Source organism: Phalangium opilio, unplaced genomic scaffold (genome assembly GCF_054372755.1).
Source record: "Phalangium opilio isolate 3A_F unplaced genomic scaffold, DU_Popi_V2 ptg000100l_1, whole genome shotgun sequence".
Lineage (NCBI taxonomy): Eukaryota > Metazoa > Arthropoda > Arachnida > Opiliones > Phalangiidae > Phalangium > Phalangium opilio.
The window spans coordinates 1,950,332-1,978,230 of NW_028324203.1; the positions used below are offsets into that span (position 1 = coordinate 1,950,332).

Here is a 27,899-nt window from a genome sequence, read left to right on the forward strand (position 1 = left end):
ACACAAATGTCCCCAGATATAAGGTTGGAAGACTGTTTAGGTCCCCACTTGTAAACCTGAAATTAGCTCAAAACTTAAGTGTTAAGCTAGAAATAGGACTGATTACTTAAATTTCATTCTGATAATCAATATTTAAACTATAAAATTAAAATATACCTGAAATTAGAAAATGTGTGTTTAAAAGACCCCACTTGTCTGTTGAAATGACGGTGAAGGTCCCCACTTGTAAATTTATCGAGTGTGAAAAATGAAATTGAAATACCTGATGGAACCATATAGGCTTCGACACTAGTACAAAATCTAATAATTTATACACAAATGTCCCCAGATATAAGGTTGGAAGACTGTTTAGGTCCCCACTTGTAAACCAGAAATTAGCTCAAAACTTAAGTGTTAAGCTAGAAATAGGACTGATTACTTGAATTTCATTCTGATAATCAATATTTAAACTATAAAATTAAAATATACATGAAATTAGAAAATGTGTGTTTAAAAGACCCCACTTGTCTGTTGAAATGACGGTGAAGGTCCCCACTTGTAAATTTATCGAGTGTGAAAAATGAAATTGAAATACTTGATTGAACCATATAGGCTTTGACACTAATTTAAAACATAATAATTTATACACAAATGTCCCCAGATATAAGGTTGGAAGACTGTTTAGGTCCCCACTTGTAAACCTGAAATCAGCTCAAAACTTAAGTGTTAAGCCTTTCAAAGGTCCGATTACCTAAATTTCATTATAATAATCAATATTTAAACTATAAAATTAAAATATACATGAAATTAGAAAATGTGTGTTTAAAAGACCCCACTTGTCTGTTGAAATGACGATGAAGGTCCCCACTTGTAAATTTATCGAGTGTGAAAAATGAAATTGAAATACCTGATGGAACCATATAGGCTTCGACACTAGTACAAAATCTAATAATTTATACACAAATGTCCCCAGATATAAGGTTGGAAGACTGTTTAGGTCCCCACTTGTAAACCTGAAATTAGCTCAAAACTTAAGTGTTAAGCTAGAAATAGGACTGATTACTTAAATTTCATTCTGATAATCAATATTTAAACTATAAAATTAAAATATACCTGAAATTAGAAAATGTGTGTTTAAAAGACCCCACTTGTCTGTTGAAATGACGGTGAAGGTCCCCACTTGTAAATTTATCGAGTGTGAAAAATGAAATTGAAATACCTGATGGAACCATATAGGCTTCGACACTAGTACAAAATCTAATAATTTATACACAAATGTCCCCAGATATAAGGTTGGAAGACTGTTTAGGTCCCCACTTGTAAACCAGAAATTAGCTCAAAACTTAAGTGTTAAGCTAGAAATAGGACTGATTACTTGAATTTCATTCTGATAATCAATATTTAAACTATAAAATTAAAATATACATAAAATTAGAAAATGTGTGTTTAAAAGACCCCACTTGTCTGTTGAAATGACGGTGAAGGTCCCCACTTGTAAATTTATCGAGTGTGAAAAATGAAATTGAAATACTTGACTGAACCATATAGGCTTTGACACTAATTTAAAACATAATAATTTATACACAAATGTCCCCAGATATAAGGTTGGAAGACTGTTTAGGTCCCCACTTGTAAACCTGAAATCAGCTCAAAACTTAAGTGTTAAGCCTTTAAAAGGTCCGATTACCTAAATTTCATTATAATAATCAATATTAAAACTATAAAATTAAAATATACATGAAATTAGAAAATGTGTGTTTAAAAGACCCCACTTGTCTGTTGAAATGACGGTGAAGGTCCCCACTTGTAAATTTATCGAGTGTGAAAAATGAAATTGAAATACTTGATTGAACCATATAGGCTTTGACACTAATTTAAAACCTAATAATTTATACACAAATGTCCCCAGATATAAGGTTGGAAGACTGTTTAGGTCCCCACTTGTAAACCTGAAATTAGCTCAAAACTTAAGTGTTAAGCTAGAAATAGGACTGATTACTTAAATTTCATTCTGATAATCAATATTTAAACTATAAAATTAAAATATACATGAAATTAGAAAATGTGTGTTTAAAAGACCCCACTTGTCTGTTGAAATGACGGTGAAGGTCCCCACTTGTAAATTTATCGAGTGTGAAAAATGAAATTGAAATACCTGATGGAACCATATAGGCTTCGACACTAGTACAAAATCTAATAATTTATACACAAATGTCCCCAGATATAAGGTTGGAAGACTGTTTAGGTCCCCACTTGTAAACCTGAAATCAGCTCAAAACTTAAGTGTTAAGCCTTTAAAAGGTCCGATTACCTAAATTTCATTATAATAATCAATATTTAAACTATAAAATTAAAATATACATGAAATTAGAAAATGTGTGTTTAAAAGACCCCACTTGTCTGTTGAAATGACGGTGAAGGTCCCCACTTGTAAATTTATGGAGTGTGAAAAATGAAATTGAAATACTTGATTGAACCATATAGGCTTCGACACTAGTACAAAATCTAATAATTTATACACAAATGTCCCCAGATATAAGGTTGGAAGACTGTTTAGGTCCCCACTTGTAAACCTGAAATTAGCTCAAAACTTAAGTGTTAAGCTAGAAATAGGACTGATTACTTAAATTTCATTCTGATAATCAATATTTAAACTATAAAATTAAAATATACCTGAAATTAGAAAATGTGTGTTTAAAAGACCCCACTTGTCTGTTGAAATGACGGTGAAGGTCCCCACTTGTAAATTTATCGAGTGTGAAAAATGAAATTGAAATACCTGATGGAACCATATAGGCTTCGACACTAGTACAAAATCTAATAATTTATACACAAATGTCCCCAGATATAAGGTTGGAAGACTGTTTAGGTCCCCACTTGTAAACCTGAAATTAGCTCAAAAATTAAGTGTTAAGCTAGAAATAGGACTGATTACTTAAATTTCATTCTGATAATCAATATTTAAACTATAAAATTAAAATATACATGAAATTAGAAAATGTGTGTTTAAAAGACCCCACTTGTCTGTTGAAATGACGGTGAAGGTCCCCACTTGTAAATTTATCGAGTGTGAAAAATGAAATTGAAATACTTGATTGAACCATATAGGCTTTGACACTAATTTAAAACATAATAATTTATACACAAATGTCCCCAGATATAAGGTTGGAAGACTGTTTAGGTCCCCACTTGTAAACCTGAAATCAGCTCAAAACTTAAGTGTTAAGCCTTTCAAAGGTCCGATTACCTAAATTTCATTATAATAATCAATATTTAAACTATAAAATTAAAATATACATGAAATTAGAAAATGTGTGTTTAAAAGACCCCACTTGTCTGTTGAAATGACGATGAAGGTCCCCACTTGTAAATTTATCGAGTGTGAAAAATGAAATTGAAATACCTGATGGAACCATATAGGCTTCGACACTAGTACAAAATCTAATAATTTATACACAAATGTCCCCAGATATAAGGTTGGAAGACTGTTTAGGTCCCCACTTGTAAACCTGAAATTAGCTCAAAACTTAAGTGTTAAGCTAGAAATAGGACTGATTACTTAAATTTCATTCTGATAATCAATATTTAAACTATAAAATTAAAATATACCTGAAATTAGAAAATGTGTGTTTAAAAGACCCCACTTGTCTGTTGAAATGACGGTGAAGGTCCCCACTTGTAAATTTATCGAGTGTGAAAAATGAAATTGAAATACCTGATGGAACCATATAGGCTTCGACACTAGTACAAAATCTAATAATTTATACACAAATGTCCCCAGATATAAGGTTGGAAGACTGTTTAGGTCCCCACTTGTAAACCAGAAATTAGCTCAAAACTTAAGTGTTAAGCTAGAAATAGGACTGATTACTTGAATTTCATTCTGATAATCAATATTTAAACTATAAAATTAAAATATACATAAAATTAGAAAATGTGTGTTTAAAAGACCCCACTTGTCTGTTGAAATGACGGTGAAGGTCCCCACTTGTAAATTTATCGAGTGTGAAAAATGAAATTGAAATACTTGACTGAACCATATAGGCTTTGACACTAATTTAAAACATAATAATTTATACACAAATGTCCCCAGATATAAGGTTGGAAGACTGTTTAGGTCCCCACTTGTAAACCTGAAATCAGCTCAAAACTTAAGTGTTAAGCCTTTAAAAGGTCCGATTACCTAAATTTCATTATAATAATCAATATTAAAACTATAAAATTAAAATATACATGAAATTAGAAAATGTGTGTTTAAAAGACCCCACTTGTCTGTTGAAATGACGGTGAAGGTCCCCACTTGTAAATTTATCGAGTGTGAAAAATGAAATTGAAATACTTGATTGAACCATATAGGCTTTGACACTAATTTAAAACCTAATAATTTATACACAAATGTCCCCAGATATAAGGTTGGAAGACTGTTTAGGTCCCCACTTGTAAACCTGAAATTAGCTCAAAACTTAAGTGTTAAGCTAGAAATAGGACTGATTACTTAAATTTCATTCTGATAATCAATATTTAAACTATAAAATTAAAATATACATGAAATTAGAAAATGTGTGTTTAAAAGACCCCACTTGTCTGTTGAAATGACGGTGAAGGTCCCCACTTGTAAATTTATCGAGTGTGAAAAATGAAATTGAAATACCTGATGGAACCATATAGGCTTCGACACTAGTACAAAATCTAATAATTTATACACAAATGTCCCCAGATATAAGGTTGGAAGACTGTTTAGGTCCCCACTTGTAAACCTGAAATCAGCTCAAAACTTAAGTGTTAAGCCTTTAAAAGGTCCGATTACCTAAATTTCATTATAATAATCAATATTTAAACTATAAAATTAAAATATACATGAAATTAGAAAATGTGTGTTTAAAAGACCCCACTTGTCTGTTGAAATGACGGAGAAGGTCCCCACTTGTAAATTTATCGAGTGTGAAAAATGAAATTGAAATACTTGATTGAACCATATAGGCTTCGACACTAGTACAAAATCTAATAAATTATACACAAATGTCCCCAGATATAAGGTTGGAAGACTGTTTAGGTCCCCACTTGTAAACCTGAAATTAGCTCAAAACTTAATTGTTAAGCTAGAAATAGGACTGATTACTTAAATTTCATTCTGATAATCAATATTTAAACTATAAAATTAAAATATACATGAAATTAGAAAATGTGTGTTTAAAAGACCCCTCTTGTCTATTGAAATGACTGTGAAGGTCCCCACTTGTAAATTTATCGAGTGTGAAAAATGAAATTGAAATACCTGATGGAAATATATAGGCTTTGACACTAATTTAAAACCTAATAATTTATACACAAATGTCCCCAGATATAAGGTTGGAAGACGGTTTAGGTCCCCACTTGTAAACCTGAAATCAGCTCAAAACTTAAGTGTTAAGCCTTTCAAAGGTCCGATTACCTAAATTTCATTATAATAATCAATATTTAAACTATAAAATTAAAATATACATGAAATTAGAAAATGTGTGTTTAAAAGACCCCACTTGTCTGTTGAAATGACGGTGAAGGTCCCCACTTGTAAATTTATCGAGTGTGAAAAATGAAATTGAAATACCTGATGGAACCATATAGGCTTCGACACTAGTACAAAATCTAATAATTTATACACAAATGTCCCCAGATATAAGGTTGGAAGACTGTTTAGGTCCCCACTTGTAAACCTGAAATTAGCTCAAAACTTAAGTGTTAAGCTAGAAATAGGACTGATTACTTAAATTTCATTCTGATAATCAATATTTAAACTATAAAATTAAAATATACCTGAAATTAGAAAATGTGTGTTTAAAAGACCCCACTTGTCTGTTGAAATGACGGTGAAGGTCCCCACTTGTAAATTTATCGAGTGTGAAAAATGAAATTGAAATACCTGATGGAACCATATAGGCTTCGACACTAGTACAAAATCTAATAATTTATACACAAATGTCCCCAGATATAAGGTTGGAAGACTGTTTAGGTCCCCACTTGTAAACCAGAAATTAGCTCAAAACTTAAGTGTTAAGCTAGAAATAGGACTGATTACTTAAATTTCATTCTGATAATCAATATTTAAACTATAAAATTAAAATATACATGAAATTAGAAAATGTGTGTTTAAAAGACCCCACTTGTCTGTTGAAATGACGGTGAAGGTCCCCACTTGTAAATTTATCGAGTGTGAAAAATGAAATTGAAATACTTGATTGAACCATATAGGCTTTGACACTAATTTAAAACATAATAATTTATACACAAATGTCCCCAGATATAAGGTTGGAAGACTGTTTAGGTCCCCACTTGTAAACCTGAAATCAGCTCAAAACTTAATTGTTAAGCCTTTAAAAGGTCCGATTACCTAAATTTCATTATAATAATCAATATTAAAACTATAAAATTAAAATATACATGAAATTAGAAAATGTGTGTTTAAAAGACCCCACTTGTCTGTTGAAATGACGGTGAAGGTCCCCACTTGTAAATTTATCGAGTGTGAAAAATGAAATTGAAATACTTGATTGAACCATATAGGCTTTGACACTAATTTAAAACCTAATAATTTATACACAAATGTCCCCAGATATAAGGTTGGAAGACTGTTTAGGTCCCCACTTGTAAACCTGAAATTAGCTCAAAACTTAAGTGTTAAGCTAGAAATAGGACTGATTACTTAAATTTCATTCTGATAATCAATATTTAAACTATAAAATTAAAATATACCTAAAATTAGAAAATGTGTGTTTAAAAGACCCCACTTGTCTGTTGAAATGACGGTGAAGGTCCCCACTTGTAAATTTATCGAGTGTGAAAAATGAAATTGAAATACCTGATGGAACCATATAGGCTTCGACACTAGTACAAAATCTAATAATTTATACACAAATGTCCCCAGATATAAGGTTGGAAGACTGTTTAGGTCCCCACTTGTAAACCTGAAATTAGCTCAAAACTTAAGTGTTAAGCTAGAAATAGGACTGATTACTTAAATTTTATTCTGATAATCAATATTTAAACTATAAAATTAAAATATACATGAAATTAGAAAATGTGTTTTTAAAAGACCCCACTTGTCTGTTGAAATGACGGTGAAGGTCCCCACTTGTAAATTTATCGACCATTGAAAAGAGCACGTCGTCTGCTAAGATATAGAAGTGGATTAATAAAATTGAGTTAATGTGTGCATTCTGGTTACCCAGGAATTTTCTTAGTGGAACCGTGGATCACTGATCCCACTCCAATTTAATCTTTAAACTGGACCAGGCAATTTTTTAACTTGTGCAACAGCCATATTTCCCACTCTTGCCCCTGGACACCATGAAGTGCAGACGGGGTAGAAGCGTGATCTGGTGGGCTGGTCTCCATTCCAAACCTCTCTCTATTCTCTCAGCCTAGCACTGTTTACAAAAATGTACAACTGGACTCCTGGAGTCGAAATTTGTGTTAATATGAAAATAATTATAGTGGTTCCCATACATTATTTTTTTAATAAAAGTAGGAATTAAAGATGGTCTGAGCTATTATAAAGTGGTTTTTGACCAGTAAACTTGTCTTATTTCCTAGCCTGCTCAGGTCGAGGAAGAGAAGTTATCGGGTGGGCTGTGTTCTGGCATTCTGGACGTCCGCTTAAAATTTGGCTTTTTAAACCACTAAAATGATTACAATTTTCCTTAATTTAGTAGGAACAAGATTTATTACGCTTGTCAGTTATCGATGTAAAAAATAATCTACGAGAAGGCTTCGAAAATATCGTTGAAATCTTTCAGATTCCTGAAGATAATCAGTTTATGTAATATGGAAAGCTCTTGGAAAAAAACAATCTTGGCAAAACATGCAAATCCAAGACTGCCTGCAGATATTAGCATTGAATTTTAAGCTTGACATATGCAACCGTTAAAGTTATTCATTGACGCCACCAAGAATTATTCATATGTTTTATTTATTTGTTGTTTGCTACATAAAGTCAGAGTTTACCGCCTTGTACTACAAATGGTTATAATTTTCACAGTAATTGTATATAAGAGTAATAAATGCATATATATATATATAAAAAATACAGTTGGTTATAGTTATCACAGTTAAATATATATAAAATTAATAATTCATCGGTGGTAATAAAGTGCAATCTGATGTTAAGGTATTGGTTTTCTTTAGGTAGAAATAAAATTGTTTGATTCATTTAAACAGACAAATATAACTACTTGAATATAAGCATTATTTGGTATGTTGAACATAAAAGAATACTTATTTGAACCTTTAAAACATTTTGGTAAGTAAAATAAGGGTCTAGTTCGTCAAATTTGAGGAAATTTAAATTAAATATGAAGAATATTTGAACTGGAAATGCTATAGTTTTCAATCTTCATTTAAAGCAACGGAGAGAGCAAAGTCTTAAGTATATGCTATAATTAAAGGATAAAGATTATGAATGTAATTATTATGTTCTTTAAACTGTTAAAAATAAGGTAAATGCATTACCAAAGGCGGAATAGGAAGTCTATGGGCACTTTTAAGGCGTTATTTGTTACTTGCAGTTTTTTGACCTTAATTATACAGGTAAATAATTAGAAATTTGAAATTGTAATTTATTACTTGAAAAATAGATGACTAATTTATCATTGAATTTAACTATTTTATGTCTTATTGCTAATTGGCTAATTAATTAGTTCAAAACCATTTTTCTAATTGCTATTTATAATTATTTAGTTGCCAGTTAATTAGCACAGCTCAGCAAGAAATTAACATATTAAAGGTATTCATGTTTTTTTGAGATTTTGAAAGATACAAACAATTTTCACTAGCGCGATTACCCTAAAAATCTTCCTACTATTGAAGCTTTTCATTATTACAGGCTAATAAGAGAAACCTTAATTAATTCTGTGATGCTAGAACATATCAATTTAAGACTAGAGATTTTAAAGAAGCTAAATGCGAATAATATTGCAAAAAAATTCGAGAAGAATTGGTTTGGCATTGTATTTTATTAACGTTGTTTTACTTATTTATAACAAATTTCTTTATAACGGTGTTTTCATTCCCAAATTTATCGACATTTCAAAATAAAAAATGGCTTGAAAAGAAAATTATTTGTAACCACTAAATATTTTGCTTTAAAATTGCCTTAGTTCTTTTAATTTACCTCCCTTGTAATTTGAACAATTACTTAAAAAGAAGCCTATTAAATATTTAACCCACAGTTTCTAAATACGATTGAAACAAAGTGTTTCTACCCTTTTTGTCTATTCATACATCTAGATTTTCCAGAGTGAAAATATAGTAGAAAATAAAGGTAGGATCCTCAATTATTCATAATGGATAAATCGCGCCGGCATTTATTACAATACTTTTAAATCCTACGACTCATACCGTTCGAAGCTCTCTGTTTGAACTTTCCATCTGTAGGCACTGATTGCGATTGAGTCTCAAGTAAATAATTATGGCTTTAAAAACTATTTAAACGCTTCAATTTTCCTAATTTATTATGAATACGAATTATTACTAATTAATATTTTCAATCCACCATAAGGTCATAAGATATGTTCCATAAGTTTGTCACTGGTTACTGAGAGCTTGTGTTGAAGTGACGTTGACAAAGGCTTAACACAGACTAAATAGAAAGATGGACTGGAAAACCGAGTGTACTCAATTCTAGCGTCCATCTCGATAGCTCTCAGTAAGTCTCTAGCATAAGTTTCATACTTACGGAAAATAACTTATTAACTTATGATCCACCTTATTCCCTATCGCCAGAAAATAGGCTTATCTTGTGATTCGTGGAGGAGAGGCAAGGTCTGTACAAGGTCTACGCTTCGCATTATTAGGTCGGAGCATCCTTAAGGGGTGGTAAGCGGGAGATTCTCCTTTTTGTAGTAGGGGGGCTCTAGTAATTTTTTCCCTTACTATGACGTCTTACGTGGGCGAGAAACAAGTATCCGCGTTAGCTGCGTCCAGAGACAGAGAGAGAAAACGTCTCTCTACTTCGAAAATTGTATACCCCCTTTCTTCTTCACCCCTACCTAACTTTCAATGGTTTAGGGCGAGGCCGATTATCCGTTATAAATTCAAATCTTAGGCGGTAACGGCAGAGAGAATTTAGAAGGGGAGTGGAAGGCCCCCCCTTGACTCTATTAAACGTGATGACGCCCAAACAAGATGTCGCGTTGAGCTTTTTGGGGTAGGCGAGTTTCCGGTCACGTGTTCTAAAATATCTCTGTTACAAACGCATCATACCGGAAATTGACCTGCCTAGATAACGTTTAGCATACGACGTTGCGCTACATTCCAAACCACCCCTTCCACTCCCCTTCTAAATTCTCTCTGGTAACGGCGCGTTGCGCTTCGCCTTTAGTTGCTTTCAGACTAATTCTTTCTGAAAGGTAAATATTATTTACTTCATGAACTTTTAATTTAATATAAGGTTTTACAAATCTACGAACTATTATAAGAATGAATTATTGCCATCACCTTTCAAAACAAACCAAAGCTGACGATGATAAAATTAAAATGAAAAAAGTTACTACTTGAAATAAAATTTGTTACAAAATACTTGGTCTTTCTACTATGGGTACATTATAATTATCCTAAATAACGGTGAACATTAGCAATTTTGAATGGAAAAAAACCTTCGTGTTTACACGTATATAGCGGTCTTTAATGTCGTTCACCATTTTCCGGACATACAAACTTTATATCTCATATAAGACAGCTCGCGTATTCTTTGGCGCCCACGTATGACGTCAATGGAAAGAGCTAGACGAGAGAGGTAGCTAGAACGGTAAACCGTAAAATCCCAACACCGAATACGCCCGCCTTGGAGGAGAGGCACGGGAAGAAATTCGTCTGTCGGCTGCTACTGTAACATACCACAGACGAATTTCTTAATTTTCTTCCAGTTAATCCCCTCCAAGAATCCCGAGATAGCCCCAACTTAAGACGATTGGGATTAAGGTGGATTAGCTGTCATAACCGAGACAAAATAACTTCCCCACTGTTTTCATCTAAAAGTAATTAATCTAACCTTGATATCTCACAAATGTCTGCGGTAATTCAAATTACGCTTGGAACCAGTTTCCATTTAAACGACACTTTAATTAGGATTATTTTAAATTTGTGTAATTAGTCCAAAATTAACATGTTGTGAAGGAATTGCAAAATAAATGCGAACAAACCACAAGCCTTCCAGAAGCTATATCAAACCCATAATAGGGACTTGGCAGTACTACATCATGCAACGTCAGTCTACCTTCAGTTGTGCTAAAAAACCTACCAGGAGGAGGGGCTTATATAGCTTTCATTCTGTTAAAAAACATACCATAATGGCGCTGGGGGCGGAGTTAAGCCCGAATTGCCAAGTTCCTATTCTTCCAATTAGTTGCAACAATTAATTCTCCTTTTCAACAGAATTAACGCCGATAACGATGAAGACACTTGTACGCGACTCTTAAGTCACATAACACAAGACTGCAGTGTACCACATGACCACGTCCACGTTTTAAGTTATTCGTAAACCTTCGGTATAGTAACCCATAATGTACCCAAAGAGAAACGAAGAGTGAAATTTTCTTGTCCACTTTTAAAAATATATTTAGCCCAAGTCCCAAAGGCCCCACGTCAAGTGATGCTATCTGTCTCTGTTATCCGATCTATTTTATCCCTTTCATGCATTATCATTACATATAAATCCGCCTACAATTCGTCACGTAGATTTTCTTGTCAGAAGTAAATGAACTTAAAGCTACAACTCTATGTTAAATTTTATTTTCAACAAGCCGTTAATATAATTTTAAACATATTTAGCCTTATCAAACACAATTAGAAACTCTCCCAGATAATAATAAATACATTTCAACCATAAGATTTCTGGAAATCAGAGGCAAAATTCAAAAATAAACTTTTCGCGCCACGGTAATCTACTTCTGTCTCCTTTTTACCAGTCTTTGAACAACACTCCTACCCCGAACCCGATTTCCATCTGTTTCTTTCATGTACATGTAAAGAACCAACAGTAGTTGGCAGAACAAAACAGAAGGTGTATAATTCTCCCCTACATTCTCTGCACTGTCATAATGGATGGCAACCAGACGAGATTCTCCTCTCCTCTCGTTTTGTTGTGAAATCATAAACGCGTGAGGAAATTTTTTTCTCGCTATAGGATAGGCGACTCCGAGGGGTCGGTCATTCACGAAATCCAACTTAAGAAATAAGAAATCAATAACAAAATCAGAAATCCGGAATGAAATCAAACTTATTTCGCTGATTTCGAAATTTTACAAAAATCCGAAATCAGTAACGAAATAACGAAATCAGAAAATCAGTAAAGAAAAAACAAAATAAAAAAATGATTAAAAAAATCACAAAATCAGTAAAGACATCGCGAAATTCATTAAAACAATCACAAAATCCAAGAAAAAATCTCAGAATCCAACGAAATCAACAGAAAAATCTGAAAATACGAGGAAATCACAGGAAATACCTCAAAATCCGTGGAAATATAATCCGACGAAATCCGTGGGAATTTATCGAATCTTGAAATGAATCAAAATCCGACGAAATCAAACGATACACGAAGAAATCAAATTGGATTTCGAAATCCCCTACATTTTATCCAAAATATCCAACCCCTCGCTCTACTCCTTACCTCCGACGGCAGCTGACGCGATATATACACTGTTCCAGCTTCGGTGGTCAGTTCGAGCAATGCTAGGTCTCTATGGGAGGTAGGTTTTTGCGTACTGCCAACAGAAGAAAGCAATACTGATATTTAGGATTTTAAAACGCGATATTCTGTATAATGAAACAAAATATTTGTTCGTCGTTACATAGAGACCTATTTTTGCTTGTGCTGAAAGCCACTGCTGATAACCAATACTGGAACAAAGTATATAAGTCTATAAATCCACAGGAAAAAAAACAACAAAATAAATCCTCCTCTCACAAAGACTTTAATAACTCACTCTAATACAAGAAACTTTTTCTGTTATAGTTAAAATATTGATTATTAGAATGAAATTTAAGTAATCAGTCCTATTTCTAGCTTACCAATTAAGTTTTGAGCTAATTTCAGGTTTACAAGTGGGGACCTAAACCGTCTTCCTACCTTATATCTGGGGACATTTGTGTATAAACTATTAGATTTTGAATTAGTTTCAAAGCCTATATGATTCCATCAAGTATTTCATTTTTCACACTCGATAAATTTACAAGTGGGGACCTTCACTGTCATTTCAACAGACAAGTGGGGTCTTTTAAACACACATTTTCTAATTTCATGTATATTTTAATTTTATAGTTTAAATATTGATTATCAGAATGAAATTTAAGTAATCAGTCCTATTTCTAGCTTAACACTTAAGTTTTGAGCTAATTTCAGGTTTACAAGTGGGGACCTAAACAGTCTTCCAACCTTATATCTGGGGACATTTGTGTATAAATTATTATGTTTTAAATTAGTGTCAAAGCCTATATGGTTCAATCAAGTATTTCAATTTCATTTTTCACACTCGATAAATTTACAAGTGGGGACCTTCACAGTCATTTCAACATACAAGTGGGGTCTTTTAAACACACATTTTCTAATTTCATGTATATTTTAATTTTATAGTTTAAATATTGATTATCAGAATAAAATTTAGGTAATCAGTCCTATTTCTAGCTTAACACTTAAGTTTTGAGCTAATTTCAGGTTTACAAGTGGGGACCTAAACAGTCTTCCAACCTTATATCTGGGGACATTTGTGTATAAATTATTAGATTTTGTACTAGTGTCGAAGCCTATATGGTTCCATCAGGTATTTCAATTTCATTTTTCACACTCGATAAATTTACAAGTGGGGACCTTCACCGTCATTTCAACAGACAAGTGGGGTCTTTTAAACACACATTTTCTAATTTCATGTATATTTTAATTTTAGAGTTTAAATATTGATTATTATAATGAAATTTAGGTAATCGGACCTTTGAAAGGCTTAACACTTAAGTTTTGAGCTGATTTCAGGTTTACAAGTGGGGACCTAAACCGTCTTCCAACCTTATATCTGGGGACATTTGTGTATGAACTATTAGATTTTGAATTAGTGTCAAAGCCTATATGGTTCCGTCAAGTATTTCAATTTCATTTTTCACACTCGATAAATTTACAAGTGGGGACCTTCACTGTCATTTCAACGGACAAGTGGGGTCTTTTAAACACACATTTTCAAATTTCATGTATATTATAATTTTATAGTTAAAATATTGATTATCAGAATGAAATTTAAGTAATCAGTCCTATTTCTAGCTTAACACTTAAGTTTTGAGCTAATTTCAGGTTTACAAGTGGGGACCTAAACCGTCTTCCTACCTTATATCTGGGGACATTTGTGTATGAACTATTAGATTTTGAATTAGTGTCAAAGCCTATATGGTTCCATCAAGTATTTCAATTTCATTTTTCACACTCGATAAATTTACAAGTGGGGACCTAAACCGTCTTCCTACCTTATATCTTTGGACATTTGTGTATAAATTAAGAGATTTTGAATTAGTTTCAAAGCCTATATGATTCCATCAAGCATTTCATTTTTCACACCCGATACATTTACAAGTGGGGACCTTCACTGTCATTTCAACTGACAAGTGGGGTCTTTTAAACACACATTTTCAAATTTCATGTATATTATAATTTTATAGTTAAAATATTGATTATCAGAATGAAATTTATGTAATCAGTCCTATTTCTAGCTTAAATTTTAAGTTTTGAGCTAATTTCAGGTTTACAAGTGGGGACCTAAACAGTCTTCCAACCTTATATCTGGGGACATTTGTGTATAAATTATTAGATTTTGTACTAGTGTCGAAGCCTATATGGTTCCATCAGGTATTTCAATTTCTTTTTTCACACTCGATAAATTTACAAGTGGGGACCTTCACCGTCATTTCAACAGACAAGTGGGGTCTTTTAAACACAATTTTCTAATTTCAGGTATATTTTAATTTTATAATTTTTATATTGATTATTATAATGAAATTTAGGTAATAAGACCTTTTAAAGGCTTAACACTTAAGTTTTGAGCTGATTTCAGGTTTACAAGTGGGGACCTAAACAGTCTTCCAACCTTATATCTGGGGACATTTGTGTATAAATTATTATGTTTTAAATTAGTGTCAAAGCCTATATGGTTCAATCAAGTATTTCAATTTCATTTTTCACACTCGATAAATTTACAAGTGGGGACCTTCACCGTCATTTCAACAGACAAGTGGGGTCTTTTAAACACACATTTTCTAATTTCATGTATATTTTAATTTTAGAGTTTAAATATTGATTATTATAATGAAATTTAGGTAATCGGACCTTTGAAAGGCTTAACACTTAAGTTTTGAGCTGATTTCAGGTTTACAAGTGGGGACCTAAACCGTCTTCCAACCTTATATCTGGGGACATTTGTGTATGAACTATTAGATTTTGAATTAGTGTCAAAGCCTATATGGTTCCGTCAAGTATTTCAATTTCATTTTTCACACTCGATAAATTTACAAGTGGGGACCTTCACTGTCATTTCAACGGACAAGTGGGGTCTTTTAAACACACATTTTCAAATTTCATGTATATTATAATTTTATAGTTAAAATATTGATTATCAGAATGAAATTTAAGTAGTCAGTCCTATTTCTAGCTTAACACTTAAGTTTTGAGGTAATTTCAGGTTTACAAGTGGGGACCTAAACCGTCTTCCTACCTTATATCTGGGGACATTTGTGTATAAATTAAGAGATTTTGAATTAGTTTCAAAGCCTATATGATTCCATCAAGTATTTCATTTTTCACCCTCGATAAATTTACAAGTGGGGACCTTCACTATCATTTCAACTGACAAGTGGGGTCTTTTAAACACACATTTTCAAATTTCATGTATATTATAATTTTATAGTTAAAATATTGATTATCAGAATGAAATTTAAGTAATCAGTCCTATTTCTAGCTTAACACTTAAGTTTTGAGCCAATTTCAGGTTTACAAGTGGGGACCTAAACCGTCTTCCTACCTTATATCTGGGGACATTTGTGTATGAACTATTAGATTTTGAATTAGTGTCAAAGCCTATATGGTTCCATCAAGTATTTCAATTTCATTTTTCACACTCGATAAATTTACAAGTGGGGACCTAAACCGTCTTCCTACCTTATATCTGGGGACATTTGTGTATAAATTAAGAGATTTTGAATTAGTTTCAAAGCCTATATGATTCCATCAAGTATTTCATTTTTCACCCTCGATAAATTTACAAGTGGGGACCTTCACTATCATTTCAACTGACAAGTGGGGTCTTTTAAACACACATTTTCAAATTTCATGTATATTATAATTTTAAAGTTAAAATATTGATTGTCAGAATGAAATTTATGTAATCAGTCCTATTTCTAGCTTAACTTTTAAGTTTTGAGCCAATTTCAGGTTTACAAGTGGGGACCTAAACCATCTTCCTACCATATATCTGGGGACATTTGTGTATAAATTTTTAGATTTTGAATTAGTGTCAAAGCCTATATGGTTACATCAAGTATTTCAAGATAATTTTTCACACTCGATAAATTTACAAGTGGGGACCTTGGCTGTCATTTCAACAGACAAGTGGGGTCTTTTATACACACATTTTCTAAATACATGTATATTATACTTTTGTAATTAAAATGTAGATTATTATGATGAAATTTTAGAAATAGGATTTTTACGGTTCCTTCAAATATTTGAAGATATTTTTTTAAACTAGATAATTTTACAAGTGGGGACCTTCGCTGTCATTTCAACGGACAAGTGGGGTCGTTAATATACATGTTTTCAAAACTCATTTTAATTCACTTTTTTTAATTAAAATATTGATAATTATGATGAAATTTACATTATATGTAACGTTAGTCCCATTTTAAAATGTGGGGAACTTGGCCATCTTTTTAATGTACATCTGGGGACATACAGTTTTTAAAATCGAGTTAATGTTTTAAACGAAGTTAATTTAATGACGCCTAAAGAATTAGGAAAAGTAGTTTTCGTACGTCAAGTGTAATTAAATTATGAAAAAATCACCGTTCGGTCTGTGAGATACAAGATTTTATATTGTTATCGCTGAATAATGTATATTTTGTATTTCTAAAGTAGCGACATCTATCTGTGCTTATTTTAATGAAAACCCATTTTTGAGCCCCCACATGTACGCCGAAGAGACTATATGGTCCTCATTTCGTACAACTGGGTACCCGGGTGTGTGAAAACCTCTGGCGACATCTCTCGGATATGTGTTAATTTCCATGGTCCCCACTTGTAATGTGAAAAGACCAAGTACCTTACAAGTGGGGACTTTTTTAAAAAAATTAATTTGGGCTCTAATTAGTCTAATTATATCATTTATCTAATTACTTACATGTGAGGACTTTAAAATGTCCCCACATGTAAGTCGGGTCCCCACTATGTGGGTGAAAAGATTGTCAGAATCCCCACATGTCAATCGTATACAGACGCACAAACAGACACACACGATCGTTACAGAACCTCTCCGTGACATACGTCACTCGGAGAGGTAAAAACTATACAAAAAGCTTAATGACATTTAAAACAAGTCGGGAAAACCAAAATATTACCTCTCCGTGTCGAGAAGATTATATAACCTTAAGTATCCAATGAAAACGTCGACCTTTTGCCCTCATCCTTTCCCGCGCTTTGCGCTTCCGCATTTCATCCTTACTCTCAACATTATCTTCCTCCATTTTACATATAAAAATCAAATACTCACAAAAAGAAGTGGCAAAAACCTGCTGGCTCTTTACAACCACTTAATTTGACTTAATATCCAATTTCCAACAACAATAATATACCGGTAGTTTAATTGACAACCTACTAGCATCGAAATTCTCATAAGGAATGGCTCCCGCGGATAAAAAACGGCAATTTTCAACTAGGTGGGCGTTATCTCATAAGATTTGAAAAATATCATTTGTCTTTTTTACCAATGCCTAACCGTTTGGATTTTTTAAAGCAGTCTTAGCACCAAAAAATATTTTTGAATGAGGATAAAAAAGGTCTGTCCTCTCGTAATTTTTTAAGCTTTTATCATGATTACTCTATACAACAGTAACAAGGAGTATAAACGCATTAGTGGAAACAGTATTTTTTTCCCAAAACAATCTCGCTTATGTTTATGCAATGAATGAAATATATCACAATGCACGGGCCTTGATAGATATAGGAGGCAATGAAGGAAATATATCGCATGCGCGGGCCTTGGTAGATATAGGAGGCAATGATAATCTCTCTCTTTGCACGAGAGGTTTATCTTTAATATTTAAATAAATATAATTATTTTTAATTATTTTAATCTTCAATAATTAACATTAATAATAGTTAAATCGTTTAAAATAAAGTTATACTTATTATCTTCTCAAACTTTGCTAATATTGACGTTTAAAGTGAAGGGTACCCCTCTTTCCGCTTTCTTCAAATTTTGGGGTATATATACGATTCGCTTCCATTATAATAGTAAGGAAAAACCGCAAATGCGAAAACCTTTGGTAGCGATCCTACCTTAGGGAGGCTAGACGTTTCTCGTAACCCTAGCTGATCGCCGCGTATATCCTAAAACCAAACGATGATAATGGAGTAGAAGCCAATGATACAGATTGGTGTCTATGTGGAATAGACGGAAGACCAGTGGATGGTGGTGTTAGAAGGCAGTGTAAGTGCAGACGGGTGTCAATGTGGGATTGACAAAGAACAAAAGATGGTGGTGATTAGAAGCCAGTATGTACAGACTGGTGTCCACGTGGTATGGACAAAGACCAGAAGATTGGTGGTGTGAGAACTCAAGTAGAGGAGCCATTTCCGTGACTGTGAAAGCAGTTCGGAAATGGCGAACACGTTTGCTCCGATACGCAAACTGCGAACGCGGTCACGTGGGTGTAACAACGGACAGACAGACACACACACACACAGACAGACAGATACGGCCGTTACAGAACCTCTCCTGGACTACGTCACACGGAGAGGTAAAAACCAAGAATTCGGTATAAAAAAGTTTTATAAAAGTACAAACAATATAAAGGAGATGAAAGCGGGGTCAAAAAAACATCCGTCCCCACCGTACGTGTAATGGATGCACAATTTGTGCCGTAATATTTAAAACCCCCGCTTTTGACAAGTCGTAAGGGAACCTCAGAGTGATTATCCCCTCGGATGAAACTCACAGGCAAAGTTCTGGAATTCCCTAATTTTTCTTAACCCAATTTTGTTTCAACCTTATTTTACTTCAACCCAATTTTTGTTTTTAAAAGCCCTCGTTCCTGCAGGGAGGCCTTAATTCGCCAAAAGCAACTGCACTAGACCATCTAGGTTTGGAAGCTTCAATAAGTAGTGAAAGGTAGGTGTTTATAAGTATTAACACAAGTCCTTAGCATTAGCGTTGGGTTACTTAATTGTCTTGTGGTATTAATGATACTATGATTTTTTATGATAATTTCAGCAGCGTTTGCACGAGACCCTTTGAAGCCGATATCAAAAGAATGCTAAATTTTTTCATCCATTTTAATTTGAATATTGAACCTATCGAAAAAAAATTGAAAACAGTTTCAAAGTGTCTCGTTCAAACCTGGCTCTACTTCTGGGTTTCTGTTGAAATGGTGAATAAATAACGTTAAATAATAATATTGCAATAATATTTAATTACTTCGTTTAGAATGTCCTCTTTCTTATATTCAAGGGGCTTCGTAGGATTTAGTTCATCCATTAATTTCTTTACCCACAATGTGATTGGGGTCATTTTGTTTTCTTCTTGCACTATTTCAAAACTTGTCACGTTTCCAAATTTACATAAAATGTTCAGTAATTTGGTTTTGATTTCTTTGAGATCCGCTTTAACGTCACTTTAAAATAATTTTATATCAGGAGATAAACTAAACAGACAATTCATTGAAAAAAACGTAATGGAAATACTTCTTACTTTTTCATGAAATTTTGGTCGATATCCAAGATTTTGATATCTAAATTGAAAATAAATTTCAAATAGTCATTTACATATGTATAAAAAGTAAAATAGTTTAACTTACGATCGTGTTTTGAAATTACTGTTTCAAGTACATTTACCACTTCGGGTTCATGTATAGTGGTCACAAGTATTATCTCTTCTTTATCTTTCAGAAACTGCACAAGTTTTATTAAACTCACTTTCACGTCTGTTAGCACCTTTTCACTTCCGTAACGTTCAAACTAAAAATAATACAGATTAAAAGGCCTTTAATGTGATCATCCTGTTGAAAATGCGACAAACTTTCGAAATAATTCGAATATTTAAAAATTGTTTGCAAAAATGAATCTAATTATAAACTTATGTTCACATTGCTCTATTGAGCGTGTTAGTTTAAAAAGAAAATGAAATGGCCGGTCAATTGCGATTTCATTATACCTTTAATGTGAAGGTTTGTCGAAAAAAAAGGAGTACTGACCTGTACCATTTCGGTGTTTCCTATAAAGTAAATTCCTTTATTTTCAAAATGTTCCCTTTCAACATAACTAACCAGGGTTTTAACGCGATAATTCGATTTGCATCCGCCAATGTATGTTGCGAAATGATTATTTTTGTCATATCCGATGAAATTTAGAAATTCGACCCCCAGGTTATCACCGAAGACGGGGTACGCCAAAAAATTTGGTTTTGAACCTGAAAATTGTTTTTGTTAATTGTTTTCGAAATAAATGAACATTAGTGGCCTAACTTTAACAGATATGACAATGAAAAAACTATGTTTTGTAAAACATAATACTCGGTTGCAAAAAGCATTTTCCATAGACCTTGGAGGGAAGAAAGCCTCCCTTAGTGTAGAGTGATAAACTTTTTAATCCATTATAAGACAAGTTGGAAAACCAATTAAGAGGTTTTTCTTAAATAATTAAATATAATTGATATTAATTATTTTAATCGTCATTAATTTATCTTTATTATACTTCAATCGTTTTGAGAAACTTTATTCCTAAATAATTTGAAACATACCAATTGTTGACGTTTGAATTCAAGCTATGCCTCTATCACAATTTTTTGAAATTTTTGATTGATAAGCCCTGCCATTCGGAGGCTAGACATTTCTCTTAACCCTTGCCGATCAACGCGTGCTTCTTAATCTTAATTCTTAATAATGAGAGTAGGAGGCAAAAATTGGGAACACGTTTGCTACGATTTGCCAATTGCGAAAGCGCGTTGACAGACAAACACACACACACACGCACAGACACGTCCACTGTAATACCATGTATAAAAAATGCGCGTGAGAAATTTGTTTCCCCGCTATAGGTTAGGCAACTCCCTATCTCGAACGACAGCTTATTCTGTATATACTCTGTTACAACATCGGTTGTTAGCACGCGCAAAACTAGGTCTCTATGTAACCTAGATTTGTGCGTACTGACAAGAGACGAAAAACTTCAGGATCTTCAGGATTTAAAATATCCGCTAGTTTTTTGCCTCGAGTCCACGGACCTCTAGGCCTTAGTTGCAAATACGTGTTGTAGGCTGTAGGCAATTTCACAAGTTTTTGAAACTAAGGCCTAGGGGTCCGCGCACTCGAGCTAAAAAAAAACCCGCGGATATTTTTAATCCAGAAAATCCTGAAGTTTTCGTCTCTTGTCAGTACCCACAAAACTAGGTTACATACAGACCAAGTTTTGCGCATACAGACAACCGATGTTGTAACAGAGTACATACAGAATAAGCTGTCGTTCGAGATAGGGAGTTGCCTATCCTATAGCGTATCGAATTGCGTTGTTCACATACACGTCACATTTGTTGACTTTGTGGACAAATACAAATAAATAAAAAAATATTGAGCTGAAGAAAACCACTAAAACAAAACTAAAACCTTACTATCCAAACGGAAATGGCCAATCAAAAGCGTGGGAAAATGAGTTTTCTATCTCACGCCATTAGAATGGAAAAATAGGCCAGTTACTGCCATGGTATTTCACCAGCTGATAAATACCTGAAAATTACTTCAAACGAGTGTTCGTATCGATATTCGATCTACTTATTTCTTGGACACGAGTATTGACCCTAAGCTAACCTGTATCTTACAGAAAGACGTTGTACAAACTCTATTATTGGCCTAGTCATTCACTATATGTTAGTTGGTACGTAATTTCAAGGTTTAAGTTAATAATGCCATTATTGACAATATCTTTGACAAATTTATGTAGGTTTTCATACTGTGGTCGGATTTCTACTTTTATTAAAATTTCAAGAGATTTCAACCACTTTTTTAAAAATTTGTGCGAAAAAACTGTGTCAAAGCTTAGAATTTTCGAACGTAAAACCCGAAAATTTGAAATACGCGCTTTCGCACAGGAAAAAACATTGTTAGAAGGGGAGTTGACAGCGTGTGCGCAAAAGCGTGATCGAGTGGGCTGTGGTATATATACTCGCCAGGCCTGAGGGCTGAGGCCAATGCAGTGCAGCTAGCATTGTGCAGACTACAGTCTGGGAAATAGCAATCTTCCTTTTGGACTAGTTTTTAAATTCAAAAAATGGGGGTTACTGGTCCCGACTCCCCAAAGGATTAGTTTAAAAAAATCCTAAATTCCCCGACTAGGGTGGGAAATAAGGATTTTTTAAACAGGGCGGTTGGCCACCAAATCCCCCCCCCCCCGCCCTCGAATATAGAGTAACGTCATACCCTTCTATCTCTTAGCTCAGTGTCATCCCCCGTACCAGGCACGTAGAGTATCCCCTCTTACAAAAGCGCCCCTATGTCTGAACACTGGTTACCCATGAATTTTCCCAGTGGTCCCGTGAACTACTGACCCCCCTCCGATTTAATTTTTAAACTGTACCAGTCAATTTTGAAACCGGTAATTGTGCCACCACCTTATTTCACACGCTGACGTGCACTCGTGCTGCCGTGCAGCCAAAGCGTGATCGAGTGGGCTGTGCTTGATTTTTTGTTCGGGCCGCTAAACCAGGGATAAGGGAGTTGAGATGGATTGGAAATGATGATGAGCGACCTGCGGCACCGTATCTCTCCCAATGTACCTCGCGCACGCCCCTACCCTTCGGTAGGCGTTGCCATGTGCTACCGCGTAGCGCCATTTTATGTGTACGAGAACTAGCTTCTATTTTTAAGATAGAGGGAGCGTCCTTTTCAATTTCGTCCGGTACGACCAGGGTGGGAAATAAGGATTTTTTTAAAACTGGACATTGGGCCAGCAACCCCCCTGGCCTGGAATAAATAAACTGGTCCATGACCATTGACCAGGGCGCGTCGTCTGCTAAACTAAAGAAGTGGGTAATTAAAATAGTTCAGATATTGTCTGGACCCTGGTTACCGTAGAATTTTCGTAGTGGTCCCGTGGACCACTGACCCCCCTCCGAATTTTTAAACGGGTCATTTGCCCTGTGCCAGCGCCTTATTTCCCACGCTGGGTACGACCAAGGTTCGTAAAGAAAGCGCTCGACCCTACCTAACCGCTGAGGATGCTGTGAGGACTACGGTGCCGTAGGTAGGGGTACAGAGGCAACGCTATACGGGACTTACGAGGTTACCACCCCCTTTTTGGAGAGTTGTTCTGCCAAGGCTACGGAGCGCGTTCGACGACAGGGAATGTCAGCCACTAACTTAAGGCCGCCAACAGGTTATGGCAGCGCCCACAGAAATACCTCTCGTAAATCCCGTATAGGTATGGTGGTTTCCACTCCATTCCTCTCTCCTACAAGGCTAAACTTAAAGCTTAAAGTTTAGCCGGGAGTGTGGCGCACTCCTGTAAGTCAAGCTTCTGGGAGACAAAGTTTGAGGGTATACGATACATGTCGGCGATCCTACCCTATAGGTGCCTGGCGCTTTGAACTTAATAAAACCAACACCAAGACCATGTAAGAACAAGAAAGTGTGCCTAGTGCCACCAGCAACAACCGTTGAACAGCGTACACAACGATAGTGCAATGAAGTAATTGTCGTGTGAATTCGAATTTAACAGAAATTATTACATAAAACTATTGGTATACAGAACGCACCTCTAGTAGTAGTGCAACATTCGTAAACGCGCATCGCTTGTGAGAAACAGAAGAACATAAATCGGTGGAGTCTTGATTTTACGCCATGTTTAGTGATGGTTTTATAAGTAATTATATGTGATGAAATTTTCCCGGTGCAGATTACCATATGCATTCGGTCTGAAATTCATCAATAACAAAAGCACACGACCCGAACTTGCAGTGTTACCGCAACAGTGACGGTCACAAACCAATGCAGTTTCTGATTATCGAAAATAGTCGAGTTATAATTGTGTCAAAAATCTCACAAAATACTAAACATGTTTCAAACAGGAGCCATTTCACAAGAGGTTCTTTAACTGTACTTTCGAATGTTGTGTGAAGCCTCAACAATTATACATAATTTTTGGGGTTATTGAAGAAACATTTTGTTGGGTTGATAATATGGCGGTGTTTAATAATTTTATAAATTGTGAACTATTCAATTGAAGATCATTGTATTACTATGAATTATTAAAATTAAAAGGAATTCATCGTGCACATGTTTCGTTCATTATTTTTTCAGAATTTACTTCAAAGAAATAATAATCCCAAAAAAAACCGATAAATTATGGTTTTGAAAAAAAAATTCCTTTCCTTTTCTTTGGGATATTAACCATTTTCAACTAAAGATACCTTGTGGTTCATTGTAAACAAATGGCACTAGATGCTCTCATAGTTCAGTTTTTTCTTTCCAGCTAAGCAAGGGCAGTTTAAGAGACTTAATTGGTACCATTTCCATGGAGGAAAACTCGTTTCTGGAGTTGTTTTTAAAAGTAGTGGCAAATTAGAATTTTGTCTTTTTTTCCCATAAAATCCTATGGAAACGGTAAATAATAATTAGTTATAATATTTAATTAATTTTATACACAAATTGGTACCATTTCAATGGAGAATAAGTCGTTTCTGGAGAAGCTTGTAAAAATTTAAAAGTAGTGGCAAATTCAATTTTTGTCTTTTTTCAAATGAAATCCTATGAAAACGGTAAAAAATAATAAGTAATAATATTTAATTAATTTTAGACACTAATTGGTACCATTTCCATGGAGGAAAACTCGTTTCTGGAGTGGTTTTTAAAAGTAGTGGCAAATTCAATTTTTGTCTTTTTTCAAATGAAATCCTATGAAAGCGGTAAATAATAATTAGTAATAATATTTAATTAATTTTAGACACTAATTGGTACCATTTCCATGGAGGAAAACTCGTTTCTGGAGTGGTTTTTAAAAGTAGTGGCAAATTCAATTTTTGTCTTTTTTCAAATGAAATCCTATGAAAACGGTAAATAATAATTAGTAATAATATTTAATTAATTTTAGACACTAATTGGTACCATTTCCATGGAGGAAAACTCGTTTCTGGAGTGGTTTTTAAAAGTAGTGGCAAATTCAATTTTTGTCTTTTTTCAAATGAAATCCTATGAAAACGGTAAATAATAATTAGTAATAATATTTAATTAATTTTAGACACTAATTGGTACCATTTCCATGGAGGAAAACTCGTTTCTGGAGTGGTTTTTAAAAGTAGTGGCAAATTCAATTTTTGACTTTTTTCAAATGAAATCCTATGAAAACGGTAAATAATAATTAGTAATAATATTTAATTAATTTTAGACACTAATTGGTACCATTTCCATGGAGGAAAACTCGTTTCTGGAGTGGTTTTTAATAGTAGTGGCAAATTTTGTCTTTTTTTCCCATAAAATCCTATGGAAACGGTAAATAATAATTAGTAATAATATTTAATTAATTTTAGACACTAATTGGTACCATATCCATGGAGGAAAACTAGTTTCTGGAGTTGTTTTTAAAAGTAGTGGCAAATTAGAATTTTTGTCTTTTTTCTAATGAAATCCTATGAAAACGGTAAATAATAATTAGAAATAATATTTAATTAATTTTAGACACTAATTGGTACCATTTCCATGGAGGAAAACTCCTTTGTCAAAGAATTTACGCATAAAAGTCTTAGAAACTGAAAAATAATGCTAATATTTTTTCAACATTTTGTAAAATTATTAACTTTACAGTGTTTTTCTACATTATTTCGATTAAAAGCTAAGCAATTAAGATGTATTTCTTTAATTTCTCTGGGGAATTACATCCTCGGCATCTTCATAAGTTGTAGTACTAAGCAGACGATGGTTGGTAAGTTGTCACATAGTTTTTGACATTTGTGATTTCCTCTTATTATTTGTTAGTTTGTATAATTCTATTGGCAAGTTTGTAAAAAAAATGAAAAAAATTATGGGCAAATTAGTATAAGATTTTACAAACTTTTCTATTGGCAAGTTTGTAAAAAAATTTAAAAAGTATTGGCAAATTAGTATAAAATTTTTGCAAACTTTTCGAGGGGTAAGCTACAACTAGTATTGGCAAGTTTGCAAAAAAAGTTTGTAAAAAATCTATTGGCAAATTAGGACCACCCCCGCTACGAAGATAGGTTTTTGCTGACAAAATAAATGATAGATTCAATCACACCATCACTGATTCCTGTCATCAAATTAATATTTTTAATTCAGCCTCTTCCAAGCACGAGATTACAAATTATACGGATGTACAGTGTGTTAATTAATTAATATAAATTTTGGATAAATATGTAACACACTGTCATTATTAAATTTCTGAAGAGAGGAAAAAAGGTTGAAATGAATTTTTTTTAAATTTTAAAAGCAAATTTGGCTCAGAAAAAACCCATCGCCAGAAGCCTGTCTTATAAAATTTTCACTAGATGATTCGTTCAAGAATGTCTAGAATTAAGTCGCATAGAAGCATGAATCTATATAACTATAACTATGAATATACAGCTCTATCGTATGCCCCTTCTATCATGTCGATTTGATTTGGGTGTTACCCTCCTAGCTTTGACGCGTTTTGCGTAGCTCAAATAGCCAATCATGAGACAAGAGGAAGTGACGTTTCGAATTTACACCCCCCCCGGACTCCACCTCCCTTCTCCCGCTCCTAACACTAGCAGACACGTGACTGATGTCTCCTTTCGCCCAAACGGTTAGACAGCGTAACGCAGCTTTATACTCATAGTTATATAGATTCATGATAGAAGTAATAAATATTTCACCTAAGTCAGCTGACTTGGCCAGGTAGGGCATAGCCCACTCGATCCATGCTCACGGACGCTTCTCTGCATCTTGCGGCGTGTTACGCGCGATCGAGTGGGCTAGGGGCAGGTTAAACAAATATGGGGCTGCCAGGCCAGGGTGGGAAATAAGGATTTTTTTAAACTGGACATTGGGCCAGCATGGATTTATAATAGAAGCTTACGCTTCCTGGATATTCCACTCGCCTTAAAACGCGCACAACATTTATGCCATAAAAATTCGCGCGCGTGTAGACTGGGGGGCTGATGACGTAGAAATTGAGCCAAATTCAGAGGGGGTGGAAGTCGAGTTCTAATTTTTAATAGCGCGCGAGAAATAATTTTTAGAAAAGCGCGCACACACGCGCTCCGAGAGTAAAAAGTTTGCCTCAATTTCTACGTCATCAGCCCCCAGTCCCCACGCGCGCGAATTTTTATGGCATAAATGTGTTTAAAATCAAAATGCCTTACTGAAGGCTACAGTGAAATATCCAGGAAGCGTAAGCTTCTATTATAAATCCATGGGGCCAGCGACCCCTGTCGCCTAGAATAAATAAACTGGTCCATGACCACCGACCAGGGCGCGTCGTCTGCTAAATTGAACAAGTGGATAATTACCATATATTAGCTAATGTCTGGATTCTGGAAACCCTTGAATTTTCTTAGTGGTCCTGTGGACCACTGACCCCCTCCGATTTAATTTTTAAACTGGTTCAGGCAATTTTTAAACTGTTCATTTGCCCTGTGCCACCGTCTTATTTCCCACGCTGTGCCACGCTGTCTCTT

At 34.1% G+C, this 27,899-nt stretch overlaps 2 long non-coding RNA genes across 4 annotated transcripts; both read right to left on the reverse strand.

Moving 5' to 3' along the window:
* Nucleotides 1-7,902: 7,902 nt before the first annotated feature.
* Nucleotides 7,903-11,373, reverse strand: LOC149632425 (uncharacterized). Of its 2 annotated transcripts, none has more exons than XR_016373876.1 (3): nucleotides 11,297-11,373; nucleotides 8,464-8,528; nucleotides 7,903-8,387 (listed from the first exon to the last, which is right to left on the reverse strand). It is a non-coding gene; the product is annotated as an uncharacterized LOC149632425 (long non-coding RNA). The 2 variants fall into 2 exon arrangements; XR_016373877.1 differs by lacking the exon at nucleotides 11,297-11,373 and adding an exon at nucleotides 9,352-9,414.
* Nucleotides 11,374-24,615: 13,242 nt separating this feature from the next.
* LOC149632426 (uncharacterized) lies at nucleotides 24,616-25,570 on the reverse strand. 2 transcript variants are annotated; one of them, XR_016373854.1, is made up of 4 exons: nucleotides 25,498-25,570; nucleotides 25,204-25,434; nucleotides 25,057-25,140; nucleotides 24,616-24,838 (listed from the first exon to the last, which is right to left on the reverse strand). It is a non-coding gene; the product is annotated as an uncharacterized LOC149632426 (long non-coding RNA). The 2 variants fall into 2 exon arrangements; XR_016373853.1 differs by lacking the exon at nucleotides 25,498-25,570 and having other exon boundaries at nucleotides 25,204-25,475.
* Nucleotides 25,571-27,899: the final 2,329 nt, after the last annotated feature.